This window comes from Nycticebus coucang, chromosome 19 (genome assembly GCF_027406575.1).
Source record: "Nycticebus coucang isolate mNycCou1 chromosome 19, mNycCou1.pri, whole genome shotgun sequence".
NCBI classification, from domain to species: domain Eukaryota; kingdom Metazoa; phylum Chordata; class Mammalia; order Primates; family Lorisidae; genus Nycticebus; species Nycticebus coucang.
The window spans coordinates 17,483,074-17,498,455 of NC_069798.1; positions in this window are offsets into that span (position 1 = coordinate 17,483,074).

Below are 15,382 nucleotides of genomic sequence, written 5' to 3' on the forward strand. Positions count from 1 at the left end.
TGAGCCCAGGAGTTTGAGGTTGCTGTGAGTTAGGCTGACTCCATGTTACTCTAGCCTGGGGAGCCAGAGTGAGACTGTCCCCATGGAAAAAAACGAAAAGAAAAGATCTTTATTTTTTTTTAAATGCAATGAATAAGAAAAGTATACTATGGCCATCAATTTCATAGTGCATTTACTTCGGGGAGGGCTGGGTTTTATTCCCTTAGCCTCCTTCAAAAAAAAAAAAAAAACGATAATATAAGAATACTTGAATTTACAAACTCTGATGTACATAGAAAAAAAAATATTTTTAAGCTGAACCTTCAGACACACGCTGGGAAGTGAGCTAAGTGAATTGGGAAGTATGGTACCATCACCAGGGAGAACCAAGAAGTAACTGAAAGGGTAGGTGTGTGGCAGCAAAGCATAACCACATCTTCATCCCCAGAAGAGGCAAGTTGGCTACATATGTGGCATTGACAGGGGATGGTCTAAAGTGCTGAAACTGACAAGAAAATGTAAATATTAAGTAACAATCTTATAAAATATACCACACAACAAAAGAATATAATTAATCAACAAGGAGCAAATACTCCATAGGCAAAGGATTAGGCGACATCTGATGAATTTAGGGCTATCTAGGCAGCCCTGCTACATAATTCAGGCAATAGAAAATGGCGTAGCCCGAATTATGTAAACTCTGGTCAACAGTAAGTTGTTAGCAGTTAAGTTTTCAGGGAATCCGAAGTTATACTTGGATTTTTCAACTGCACAGAGGAGGGTATGGGGATCAGCGCTCCAAACCCATGCATTGCTCAAGGGTTGGCTATATACTTACAGAGCTTGACAATCCTACTGAAACTCTGACTTCTCTTTTCTTCCCTACTTGATAATACCTCCTGGTCTCATCAATTTCATCTAACAGCAACATACCTCTTGTTCTTAGAGCACCAATCTACCACAATACTGGCACACAAGTACACAAAATCTTACCCTTAATTCTCTGTCCTACTCTCACTGTCCAAGTGATTCGAGACTATGATCTCATTTCCATGGGCCTTCTGCTGGGTCTTTGGGGCAACATTTGTTCCTCAGCAGTCTTAACCAATCTTCATTGATAATAACAACATATTAACAATTCCAAACACTGTTGTAACTGCTTTACGTAGTTTATTTCATGGAATCCTCATAATCCAAAGAGGAGGGTAAATTATCCTCATTTTACAGATGACAAAATTGTGGCACTGAAAGATCATATCGCTAGAAGTAGCTGGAATATAAATTACCCAGGCCTAGGTACTATACTTGACAAATTCTCTAGAGTCTCGGTTTGCAAAAGTACAGCACCACATCTTTCTTGGAGTGATTTAATGAATTTATAAAAATATAAACTGTGTACTTCTGGGTTTCATCTTCATGCCTTTAAGGACCCTTAAGAGAATTGAAATCTTGCCACAAAATCCCTGTTTTCAGAAAGCAGTCTTCTCTTTTTAGGAAACAATCATCTATTTTCATTCATACATTCCGATTCAGTAGACTTTATTGAATCACTAAACTATTCATCAGGCATCACTATTCTAAACATGGAGATAAAGAAATGAATAGTCTTGCCCACTCCTTCCTTCCTCATTCATCTTTCACTCTATGTTACCGAAATTTATTAGGTTGAGGGATAAGAAATTGCCATTATTCAACTGTTTCTGCCCCATAAAACATTAATCTTGTATAGTTCAACCAAATTTTGAAGGCTTCCCAAACTGTAGAGGGTAAAATTGAGTCCTCTGAGATTTGGTCATTTTCTCAGGTCCATCCTTTGCCATGCTGCCTGCCTCCCCACTTTTGCTCATCCTCCTATAGGGCCAGTCTCGTATGGCTTCCCCTTTCAGAGAGAGAGCTTTTTCCTTCTGACACTCATCTATCAGTTTCCTGTGCTCCTTCACCTTGCTGGGTATGACCAGAATGCAAGGTCCTGAACACTCTTTACCTGGGCTGTGTCTCAGGGTTGTGTTGTAGTAAGCAAGCTTCAGATACAAGGTAATGTCTCCCTCTGGGACAATAAGCAGGCTTGCTTATTGCTGGTTAGAAAATAGCAGATTCCCCAAGTTTGAAGAACCTCACCTGCAGTACAAACCCATTTGGGCCCATGGCATTGCCCACTGAGCCTAGGAGAGAAGAGAGACTGACACACACGTTAATACTCATGCTGATTACCATGCAGTGAGCAATGAGGGATCTCATGTCTTCTTCCAGCATCTATGAAATAGTATTAGGCCAACTTATTAGAGTGCGAGTAGGGTAAAATCAAGTCCTACAACAGGTATTACTCTTTTATGACTGAGGACAAACATTTTCCCTGATTTTCTCAAATGGTGCTCATTACTTCATCCTTTGTGCCACCATAGTGCTTGGTAGATGCCTTATTATTACATTTAATAATATTAGTATTGATTAGGGGAACTTGAAGCTACTAAGCAGTGTACTACATGGCAGTGGGGCCATAGTTCACTTCTTATTATGTAAAATTCCCACCATAATTACTGAGAATTTGTGATCATTCAAAAAAATGTTGAATTAAATTGTTGAATGATTAGTATGATATTTCTGCTCTTTAGTAGTGTATGGCTTAAATTTGTTTTGTTATTGTTATTATTCTTAACTTTTTATTTTTTTAGGTAGAGTAGTTTGGGGGGAAGGAAGGGACAAGTCATGATTTTTTTTTTTAGATACAAAATTATATAAAGTGAAAGTAAAAATCTATTTGTTCCATCAATACGATACTTCAGAGGTAGCTTCTAGTTTGGTCTATGGCTTTCCCCATATTTTCTATGTATACTCAGAAACTCACGTCTACTCTTTTTTATGTAAGTTAAATCATATTCTAAATATACTAACCTATTTTTCCCATTTACAACATATTATGGATATTTTTCATGTGAATACATATCTCATTATTTTTAATGACTACATCATATCTGTTTTCTAGCTGAAGTTTACAGGCTGCCTAATTTGTTAACTAATCCCTCCAAAGTGAACATTTGACTTTTTCCCAATTTTCTTTTTTTTTTTGAGACAGCGTCTCACATTGTCACCCTTGGTAGAGTGCCATGGCATCATAGCTCACAGCAACCTCAAACTCTTGGGCTTGAGTGATCCTCTTGTCTCAGCTTCTCAAGTAGCTGGGACTATAGGTGCTCACCATGATGCCCAGCTATTTTTAGAGACAAGGTCTCTTTCTGGCTCAGGCTGGTCTTGAACCTATGAGTTCAGGGCAATCTACCCACCTCGGTGCCCAGAGGATTATAGGAGTGAGTCACCACCCCCAGCCTATTATTATTCTACAGTGAATGTTTTTACATTCACTTCTTTGCCCAGTTCTGAGGACATCTGTCAAGGAAATACCTAAAAATAAAATTAATTGATAAAAGCATATCTGAATTTTAAGTTTTTATATTAATATATACATGCCAATTACTAAATTATTCTTCAAAAGAAATACCAATTTACATACTCCCCAAAATGTGTGAGTGTGCTTGTTTCTTCATACCATCTTGAATACAGTTTCTTGTATTTTTTTTTTTTCTTTTTTTTTTGTAGAGACAGAGTTTCACTTTATGGCCCTCGGTAGAGTGCCATGGCATCACACAGCTCACAGCAACCTCCAACTCCTGGGCTTAAGCGATTCTCTTGCCTCAGCCTCCCGAGAAGCTGGGACTACAGGCACCCGCCACAACGCCCGGCTACTTTTTTGTTGCAGTTCGGCTGGGGCCGAGTTTGAACCCGCCACCCTCAGTATATGGGGCTGGCGCCTTACCGACTGAGCCACAAGTGCTGCCCAGTTTCTCGTATTTTTAAAAGGAATATCTCAATCTCTAATTTCTATTTATTTGATACTTTATTGCTCATCATAATTTCTTTTCTGTGAATTACATATGACTTCCCTTTCTATCACACTCTGGCTGATTTTCAAGAGTACTTTGCAAATTAATAAAATTCACCCTTTGTTGTATGTGTCACAAAGTTTCCCTTAGTTTTTAATCTTTTATTCTTGTTTATGGCGTTTCATTTGAAAATTGAAATTCTTCAATTTTCAGTTTAATCAAATTACTCTTTCCTTTATAACTTCTGGGTTTATGTAGTGTTTGTTGTCATTGTTATTTTATGTAAGTTTTTATTCCATCTTGAATTTCTTTTGCGCTATGAGTTAGGAATCCAACTTTTTCTTATTTTTTCATAATTGGACCCAAGATGCTTTAAAAAATTGATATTTCTTCTCTAACACAGACGCTCAAGATGCTTGTATGTTTCTTGCCCTCCCATCATTACGAAGGCAATATGAAAATGAATTTTTCATAAAGAAAATTTGTGGAGTTTCAAGGACTTTTGTACAAGCAGTACAAAAAAGAGGGTTAAGATTTACCGCAGAAATTGATACAAATCATTGCTATCTTCTCCAAGGTATTTCGGATGTTTTAGGTTTCCCTGAGTAAAGTAATACTTGAAATGAGAAAGACACTGTTGGTTAGATCCTGGCGTTGTCAGGCAGATAATTTTTTGTTGTGCTGGGTTGAGGCAGGAGGGTCCTTGGAAGAGTTTGAGGTTGCTGTGAGCTAAACTGATACCATGGCACTCTAGCCATAGAGTGAGACTTTGTCACAATGAAAGGAAAAAAGAGAGGAAGGAGGGAGGAAAGGAAGGAAGGGAAAGAGGGAGGGAGAGAAGAATAAGGGAGAAAAGAAGGAAGGAAGGAAGAGAGAAGGCAGCCTGGGCCCGGGCCGTCAGGCCAGACCTGGATTTTTATATTAATCTCTAGATTTTAAATGTTGCCTGAATTGAAAACATGAATTCTGAGTAAACAAAACACACAGTCTCCAAACCTGCAGGCATCCAAGTTACAACCACAGAATAAGAGCATCTACAAAGTGTTTTCCAACTCTTAAATTTTATGATCTATGACTCAACAATACCTAATGGCTTTCCTTTCTGTAGGAGAAAAGCATACATTGTTCGCTGTACCTCTAATAGAGTTTATTTCAATGTGTACTACTTCTGAGTAAATGTCTCAGTTCATTTCTGATAGCTCGAATTTACCTTGTTTTGTTTTTTTAGAGACATAGTTTCACTTTGTTGCCCTCAGTAGCGTACTGTAGCATCACAGCTCACAGCAACCTCCAGCTCTTGGTGATTCTCTTGCCTCAGCCTCCTGAGTAGCTGGGACTACAGTCACCCACCACAACGCCCGACTATTTTTTGTTGCAGTTTGTCCAGGACTGGGTTCTTACCCGCCACCCTTGGTACATGGGGCCAGCGCCCTTCTCACTGAGCCACAGGCGCTGCCAGAATTTACCTTGATTTTTATCAGGCCTCTTTAGTTTATGAATTCATAGAGGTCTCTCTCAAAAGCCAATTAAGCATATTGGAATTCACAAGACTAAAATTTTTAATAACCAGGAGCAAGGTGAGGACATATTTTCAAATGATGTTTGAGATATTAAACTACAGGCTAATTTCTATTAATGACGCTTCTTAGGTTTACCATCTTAACTACTTCATACAGGCTTTTGTATGTGTTCCATTTAAAATGTAGTCAAAATTTTTGACCATTTATGAAATTGTTCTGGAGTGAGTAATTCTGTTTATGCAAACCAGTTACCTGCACTTTCATGGCAGACTTAACTGCTATGTGGACAGTGTTGTAGTCAGATGTACACTTTATCATCTCAACACATAAACCCACTTCAATAAATTTGGATGCATATGGTATAGAAGTAAGGGTACCTGTCAAAACGGCTTGTTCTGCTTTTAGGTGTATATTTTTTAAAAAAGGATTTTTTTCTTATAATTTCGGGAATTCAAACTCATTATACAAAACTTTAAAAATAAATATAATTAAAGTAAAAATTATCCCTAATCCCACCATCCAGAGAAACTTGCCAGTTGAGACAGTACTACTTTAAATAGAAGTATTGTTTTTCTAATTTCGTACATAAATGTATGTCATAGATACTTCTCATGTCATTAAAATTGTGTCCCACTAGAATAAAAAGGAGAAATTTTTATTCTGTAGGAGTACATTTTACAATATTGCCTTATCTAGATACTTTCCTTTTCTCTTGTTGGTCAATTCGGTTGTTTTCACTTTTTCACTGTGATAAAGAACGCTGTCAGAGAGAAAAAAATGCTCATCGTCCCTAATCATTAGAGACAGGCAAATCAAAATCACCCTGAGATATCATCTAACCCCAGTGAGTATGGCCCACATCACAAAACTGCAGATGCTGGCGTGGATGTGGAGAGAAGGGAACACTTCTACACTGCTGGTGGGACTGCAAACTAGTACAATCTTTTTGAAAGAAAGTATGGAGAGACCTCAAAGCACTCAAGCTAGACCTCCCATTTAATCCTGCAATCCCATTACTGGCTATCTACCCAGAAGGAAAAAAATCCTTTACCATAAGGACACTTGCACTAGACTGTTTATTGAAGCTCAATTTACAATCACCAACATGTGGAAACTGCCTAAATGCCCACCAACTAGGGAATGGGTTAATGAGCTGTGGTGTATGTACACCATGGAATGCTATTCAGCCATTAAAAAAGACGGAGACTTTACATCTTTTGTACTACCCAGGATGGAAGTGGAAGACATTATTCTTAGTAAAGCATCACAAGAGCGGAGAAGCAGAATCCTATGCACTCAATTCTGATATGACCTAGCACACAGTGGGGGGTGGGGGATGAGGAGAGCAGAGAAAGGGAAGGAGGGAAGGAGGGTCACAGGGGTGGTACACCTTTTGGGGGCAGAACACTATCATGAGAGGGTCTTTATCTGACACAAGCAATCAATATAACCTGATTCTTTGTACCCTCAATGAATCCCCAACAATAAAAAAAAAAAAGAATACTGTGAGGAGCCAATTTTGGCAGATTGAATGAAAAGATCTTTGAGACAGATACCAGGTTATTCTGGTACAATGAAATTATGGTATAGAAGAGAATATTATGCTGTTCAATCTTGTTATTGTTATTAAATAAAACAAGTGTACAAGATACACTGGGAAAATAAAAGGAGAAAGGAATAACAGAAAAGGCATGTTTTCACGAATTCCAGAATACTGTCATATGAGAAAATAAATAATGCCATGGTTGTATTTTTTGCTTCTCTTACATGCTCTGGCAAAAAATGTCAAGTTCCTGATTCTCTGTGGTTCTCAACCTGTGGGTCAGGACCCCTTTGTAACAATGAAAATACATCCTGCATATCAGATATTTACCTTATGATTCATAACAGTAGCAAAATTACAGTTATGAAGTAGCAATGAAAATAATTTTATGGTTGTGGGTCACGAGAACTGTATTATAAGGGTCGTGGCATTAGGAGGCATTGGGAAGGTTGAGAACCACTGAGTTAAATAATAGTACCGACAAACACACTGTTTTACCTTAGGAAAGAGCTTTCTGGGTGTTCGTGTCCCAGCTAGTGAAAAATCATAAGACTTTCAAAGCTGTTTTGTGAGTTAATGTGTCTTCCGATAAGGTAACTCAGTGTTCTGGCTGTACAGCTGGGAGAGACTCCTAGTCCCCAGTAGGATCTGATGGAGAATTCAGCCCTTTCCTCAGAGGCCATCAGAAAGGAGACCAGGTGCAGCCACCTCATGAGTGGCCTCCTGACTCAAGTGCTTCAAATCCTTCATGCTTTTCACCATGTCTTTTTTACCCTTACAAATTCATTCACCAGGCCACCAGGCTTTTCAAGCAGAGCAGACAAGAATTAAGTCTTTTTTTTTTTTTTTTTGAGACAGAGTCTCATTATGTCTCCCTTAGCAGAGTGCTGTGGCATCACAGCTCACAGCAACCTCCAACTCTTGGGCTTAAGAGATTCTCTTGCCTCAGCCTCCCAAGTAGCTGGGACTGTTTTTCGGTTGCAGTTGTCATTGTTGTTTAGCTGTCCCAGGTCAGGCTCGAACCCCCCAGCTCGAACCCCAGCCTGGTGCCCTACTCGCTATGGGCACCAAGCCAAAGAATTAAGTACTCTTTATGCAAAATAAAACCATGTTTAACCACCAGCCTACCAGCCTCCAAAACTATGCCTTATCATTCCCAGTAACTTTTGAAAACCATGTCAGCATAGTTAACATTGTATAGGCTTTAAAACATGATTATTTATATAAATGCCCTTTAATGGAAAGAATACTGGCTTCTTCAAATAAGTTGTCATAAATTTGTTTTACAGGATTTCATTCAAATTAATGCCACCTCCTCATTAGGATAACAATACTAATGGTGTGGCATCAGCTAAGACCTGAACCCATCCTGATAATCCCAAAAAGGCAACATTTGATGGGGTGTCTATCATGTACCTACCATTTGGCCACCTTGCCAAATATTCTGTGGGTCCAAACACTAAATCACACTGAATACAGACTAACCTCCCATTTTCCAAATAAGAATTTTCTTTTAAAAAATGTTGGGCCAATTTCAATAAATAATATCTTAGGAATGCACATAAACCATTCAAGTATCTGCTTATGATAAAATTATTAATTTATCCATTAATTATCTACAATATAATGCAACGCGATATTAATTTAGAAATACTGATTTTCCCACATTGCCATATCACTGAATTATTGCATTCAAGTGCTTCGTGCTCACTTTTGACGTTGGTTCCAGCATCACAATTGCAGCCACTTCTTTTTTTAAGGCATATCATAGTTCCATCCTTCTAAGTTTCATGCAATATAGTCTTATGAAATTATTTTCTTTAATTTTAGGTAAAGAAGTAGATCAATCATTTTCCTCGTTTCTTACCACTTTATCCTCATCACACAAGGCCCTTCTCTTGACTTCCCTCCCCCCTTTATTCGTAATCCCAGTTTACACGCTTTGCCTATGCACACTAGTGTATTTGATATACTTCCTTAAACGCTTGTGCATTCTTGGAAAAGTGGTTCTGTTGTGGGTTTCCATGTTCAATTCACCTAAACGGCATTATGATATAAAATTTCTCTTTGATTCTGACATTTTTGGTCAGGTCCATCCACATTATTTAGGACAGCTAGCAGTAGCTCCTAATTGTTTGTGTTCCTTAATACGTCCCCAGGAAAGTTGCCAAGCAAAATAGAGTTGACCAACGGAAGTGGAATTTCACATGAACAGCAAATAACATTCTAGTAACAATTTTATCCTGTACAATATTTTCAACATATTTATACTAAAAAAGTATTCATTATCTATCTAAAATTGAAATTTAGTTGTGCCTCCTATTAAATTTATCAACCTCTGCCCCCATCACACTTTGCTTACGCATTTTAGTAATGGACATATGGGAGGCTGCCTCTGTCTCCTTAGTCCAGCAAATTAGGCTGCGATGAACATCCCTGCATTTCCTGGAGAGCTGAGATCTAGCCAGTTCACTCTCCAGATGGTTGCACTAGTTTACACAACTGTCAGCAATGCCAAAGGGTTCCATCTCCCCTTATACTTGGTATTATCTACCTTTCAATTTTGCCTTTAGGTTTGAATGAATAAATATGATACTGTTTAAATTTGTGATAGAATTTCATCCTAAGCCTCAATTCCCAATGATCTGTGATGAACACCTCTATCATTTATCAAGTTTCCACCAGTCTGTCTTTGGATTCCCTATTCCATTCCATCACATGAAACTGTCTCTGGGCTTTTTATTTTGTTTCATGGGTTGACTAAACAACCTCCCCACCTATTCCCATGCCATCTTAATTAATGTCGCTTTGTACTAGGAGTCAATCAGTATCGAGTAGGACAAATCTGTCTAACTTGTTCTTCTTCAGAAATGTCTTGCCTGTTTGGTCATTCACACTTCCATATATAAATACTAGAAACCCTGCTGGCATTTTCAATTCAGAAAAAACTGACATCTTCCTCATTGTGAGTTTTCTCCATAGAAGTCCTGCACATCTTTTATAGATTTATTCTACCAAATAATTAAAAGGTACCTTTTAACTCTTTCAACTGCTAACTTTTGTGTAGAAGTGCAATTGATTTCTTTTTTTTTTTTTTTTTTTTTTTTTTTTTTTTAATTAAAAATCCTTTATTGTCAAAAAGTGCTAACAATCATCTGAGCCTTCAGCAGGTCATAATCTTTTTGCTGATTGAGGATCCTGCTTCAATGTTGATGGCTGACTGACTGACAGGGGTGCTAGCTGCTGATGGTGGAGGTGGCTGTGGAAATTTCATAGACAACAATACATTTTGCTGCATCTGATGACTTTTCCCTTTACAAAACATTTATCTGTTTGATAGTATTTTACCCACAGTGGAATTTCTTTCAAAATTCTCTCAAATCCGGACACTGCTTTATCAACTAAGTTTACATAATCCTTTTAACAATGTTCACTGCACCTTCACTAGCAGTTTTATCTCAAGGATGCACTTTCCTTGCTCATTATTAAGAAGCCTCCTACTCATCTGTTCATGTTTTATCATGAGATTGCAGCAATTCAGCATATAGTTAGGCTCCAATTCCAATTCTGATTTTCTTGCTATTACCAGTTTCTTACTACATTAAAAATTAAACCTCTCAAGTCATCCATGAGGGTTGAAATCAACTTGTTCAAAACTCCTGTTAATATTGCTGTTTTTTTTTTTTTTTTTTTTTTTTTTTATTGTTGGGGATTCATTGAGGGTACAATAAGCCAGTTACACTGATTGCAATTGTTAGGTAAAGTCCCTCTTGCAATCATGTCTTGCCCCCATAAAGAGAAGTGCAATTGATTTCTAAAGAATTGGCCTTTTTTACTGGTGTAGTAGGCGAACAATGGCCCACCTAAAGATATCCATGAATTTCCAGAACCTCTGACTATATTGCCTTACAGATAAGAGACTCTGAAAGTGTAATTAAGTGTAAAAGACTTTGAGATGGGAGATTATCCTGGATGAGATGCTTGAACCTAACCTGATGACATGATTCTTTAAAAGCAAAGGAACAAAGAGCCTTTCTAACTGTCACCAGAGGGAGCAGTAACTCCAAAAGAAGATTTTAAAGATGGAGGAAGGGGGGCAACCAGCCAAGGAGTGTGGGTGACCTCTAGAAGCTAGAAAACAGATCTTTCTCTAGAGCTTCCAGAAGGGAACACAGCCCCGTCAACACCTTGAGTTTAGCCCAGTGAGATCTGCGCTGCACTTCTAACCTACAGAACTGTAAAATAACTTAAATTTTTTTGGTCTTAAGCCATCAAAGTTTATTCTTTGTTACAGCCACAATAGAAAACTAATACAGTTAGTATTTTTGCCTTCCTATTAAATTTTCACTTGCTAAAGTTTCACACTACACCTAGTAAGCTGTCATTTTTTTTTATCCTGGTGGTAGTTTCTCTACTCTTTATGACTTTACTCATTTTGCTAAACTGGCTAAGACCTACAAAACTGAATAGAAGGGATGAGAGGAGATATCCTTGGTTTACTCCCAGTTTTAAGGAAAGATTTAAATATTCCTCCTATTGAGGGTGACAATTTAGTAAATACTCTTTACTGGGCTAAGAAAGATCCCTTATTGTCTTGGATTTCTACAGTATCTTTTTGCTTTGTTTTAATCACAAGTGGCTGTTGAATTTCACCATTTTCTGAAATGATTATATGATTTCTTTTCTTTTTAATTAGTTAAGTAATAAATTATATTTATACATTTTCATATGCTGACCCACTCTTTCATTCCCCAAATAAATACAATTTAGTTGTGGTACAGTATCCTTTTATCCTTTGCTGGATGTAGTTTGGCATTAGATGTAATCTGCTGTTAGAATCTTCACATCCATGCTCATCAATGAGAATGGCCTTTCTAGGACCATCCTTGATACGTTTTGTTTTTAAGATTGTATTCACCTCATAGATTGGGTTGGAAACTTCGCTCTTTTTTCACGGTATGCAAGATTTCACGTAAGATTTTATTTATGATTAGTTATTATTTTCCCAGAATTTTTTCATTTCATCCAAATTTTCTATTTTTCTATTTCTCATTCCTCCTAGTACATCTTGTAATCACTGCTTTATCTAAAGTTATAGAACCCTTTTCTTTTTTTGTTGTTTGGCATTCATTGAGGGTACGAAGAATTAAGTTACACTGATCAAATTTGTTTGGTAAAGTCCCTCTTATAATTGTGTTCTGCCCCCAAGAGGTGTGCCATACACTGTAACCCTCATGCCCCTGTCTCCTCCCCTTTCCCTGCTCCCTCATTCCCCTGCACCCCTCCTTGAATTGATTTGAATTTTTCTCTTATGAGTGTCTATATTATATCATCTACTGCTTTCATATTAGAATTGAGTACACTAGATTCTTGCTTCTCCATTCTTGTGATATTTTACTAAGAAGAATGTGTTCCAATTCAATCTGGGTTAATACCAAAGATGTAAAATCTCCATCTTTTTTAGTGACTGAATAGTTTTCCATGGTATACATATACTACAGCTTGTTAATCCATTCCTGGGTTGGTGGGGATTTATAGAACTCTTTTCATTAGCATTATTAGTCATTGATAACTTCTTTCATTTTTTCTTAATGAGTCTTGCCAGAGATTTTTCAATTTTCCTATTCTGTCAAGAATTATCATATTGATCTATACATGGCATTATGTTTTTGTTTTCCATTTGTTGATTTATGCTCTTATCTTTATCTTTCCCTCTTTCTACTTTCATTTTATTTGTTCTCTTACATCTCTATTTCTTAATATAATCATTTAAAGTTGTAAGTTTCCCTTAAAGTACTACTTTCATTGTACACTGAGAATTGTGATATAGTATGTTTCCATTTTTGTCCAAGTCTGTTTCCTTTAGTTTTATGATCATTTTTTTCTGAGACCCATGAGTTATTTAGTAGTTATTTTTAATTTCTAAGTTATGAGGTTTTTATTATTGATACCATTGATTTTTAATAATAACTACATTTTGAACAACTTTTGGGGGAAATTATTTACATACTATTAAATTCACCCAGGATAAGTATAGAATTCAATGATTTTTAGTAAGTTTGTAGAATTGTTAACCAGCACTAATTTTAGGATATTTGCACCACCCCGGAAAATATCCTTGATGCCTACATGCAGTCAAGCTTTCATGGCATTTGGCCAAAGAATATGGTCTATAATGATACTGATTCACTATAACTTATGGATGGTTGCTTTGTGGCCTAGATTTGCCCTACTTATGGCCACTCACATGTGATTATTTAAATAAGTTTAATAAAATCAAAAATTAAGTTTCTCAACCTCACTAGGCACACGTAAAGTGCTCAACAGCCTCATGTATTGGACAGCACAGGTCTAGAACTTTCTTTACCATTTAAGAAGTTCTACTGGACAGCAGTGGCCTAGATACATCTTTCAGTTCTCTTTTCAGTTGTTCTAATTCGCTATTTAATCCACCTATTGGGTATTTTATCTCATTCAACATTCCAGCCACAGCTTTTCTATGATCTTTAACAATTTCAGTATTTACTGTGCTTGGGGGCCTGAATCCCTCATTTGTGCTTTGAATGACACTTACTCATGATAGTCGTTCCTGGTATGTTTTATGATTTTTTTCTTGTCATCTCACTGCTTGATTTCAGTTTGTGGGCAACCTATGAGACTGAATTTGAGATAGTTTCTTCCAAAAAGGATTTAGCTCTGCTTTTCTGTCATCTATAGGCATCAGGGGGACAAAAAGACCACTTCTGCCCTCCCTAAGAGTGTCAGCTAAAAGCCAGGCTCAGTGACCTTACTGGACGTGATGCTGGCCCAGAAAAACCCTACAGTTGCTTATAACTCCAATCTTCTACCTCAGTTCATGTTAAATTGTTTGGAGAAGCTGGGCACTTCCTTTGGGTAACATTTATCAGCCCAACCATTTACCAACAGCTGTGTCCTATTAAGATTGAGTTATTCTACTTAGGAACTTCAGAGTACCCAGTGCACCATGGCACCAAAATTTGATTAGAAGACCTCTTTGAGTAGCCCACAACGGTATCTCCTGAATTTATTTTAGGTTTATATGGCCTCTTCACACATTATTACTTTTCAAAATAAAATAATTGAGAAAGGATATCACAAAAGACTGTAAAGATTTGAACAGAAAGCAATTATCTCGTTAGTGAATGAAAAGCAACTTATAACTAGGGTGCATGGGGCCTTTTTTAACAAAAAGAGGCAGTGTAGTACAGTGGAAATAGCTTGACCTTTGAGGCCACACAGTTCTAAACACCCATTTCAATATCATCACTCAATAGCTACATGCTTTATGCAAGTACCTTCATCTGGGCCTTAGTTCCTTCATTTGTGCAAATGAAAATCATAAAATATACCTATCAGAGTTGTGAGAATTGGTATGAAGAAAGCGGCATGTAGCATCATTCAAAAAAGCTGGTAACTCTACTGGTGAAGATGCTGATGAGTAGCAGAGCACTGAGGCAGGAGTTGTGATTTCTGTTTGGTAGATGAGAAGACGGAGGCTTAAGAAGGCACATTCCAATAATAATGATGTAATGAATGCATACAAAGCTTTATTCGTTTCAACGTTCTGAATGACAGTAGCCCTGAGCTGCCAGCATAGGGACTGCTGGTCTCTAAAATAGTCAAGGAGCCCTTGTTTGCAGGAGTTGTGAGTGGATCTTGGATGTGTGATCTGAGGTGTCTGGTGGAGTACCTTGTGGTCCAGGACAGAGCTGGGAGAAAGGAAAAAAGGAGTGTGTAGCAGGGTTGAGGGAACCCTCCCTGCTCCACCACATTCCAGCACAGGACTTCCTGAAGTCCGAGAATTCTACACTTGAACCTGATCTACAAAATCATTAAGAAGGAATACTTGTCAAAGTGAGTGGGTAGAGCGTATTGTAATTAATATTGTAATCAATATTTACACTTAAGGCCTTTAGGCCTCTATTTGGTCTCTTGCTCTGGCCTCACAAATATTAGGAGTGAGCCTGTCTGTGGAAAATGTGGCTGTGCTCTTCTGTGCAGAGAGGAAGCCTTCTACCCCAAGACATGGGTTACCAATAAGGGATTGGGCACGGGAGTAATGAGGGGAATGGCAGCTTACATCCATCCCACTGTGTCTGATGATAAAATTCAGTCACTCTAAACATATACTCCTGTCCAGGGTTAGAGCTCTATTTCCTCATTATAGCCTCAGTTGCATGCCTTCCTGTCCCGTGTCTCCCTTAAGTCTAAGATACTCACATAAATTCCAGTACACCACACAATACAAAGACCTGAGGGCACCGATTCTACCTGGTTCCAGGAGCTCCACATTGTCCAACTCCATGTTGCATCAGGGCATTTTCAGGCTTACCAGGCTTAGCAGGTGCCCAGGTGAGTCCTCTCCTACTTCCACTAGATGGTGTCCCCTCACGAGTGGAAGCACAGTGACTTCTCCAGGACATTAATCACCCATACCTCTC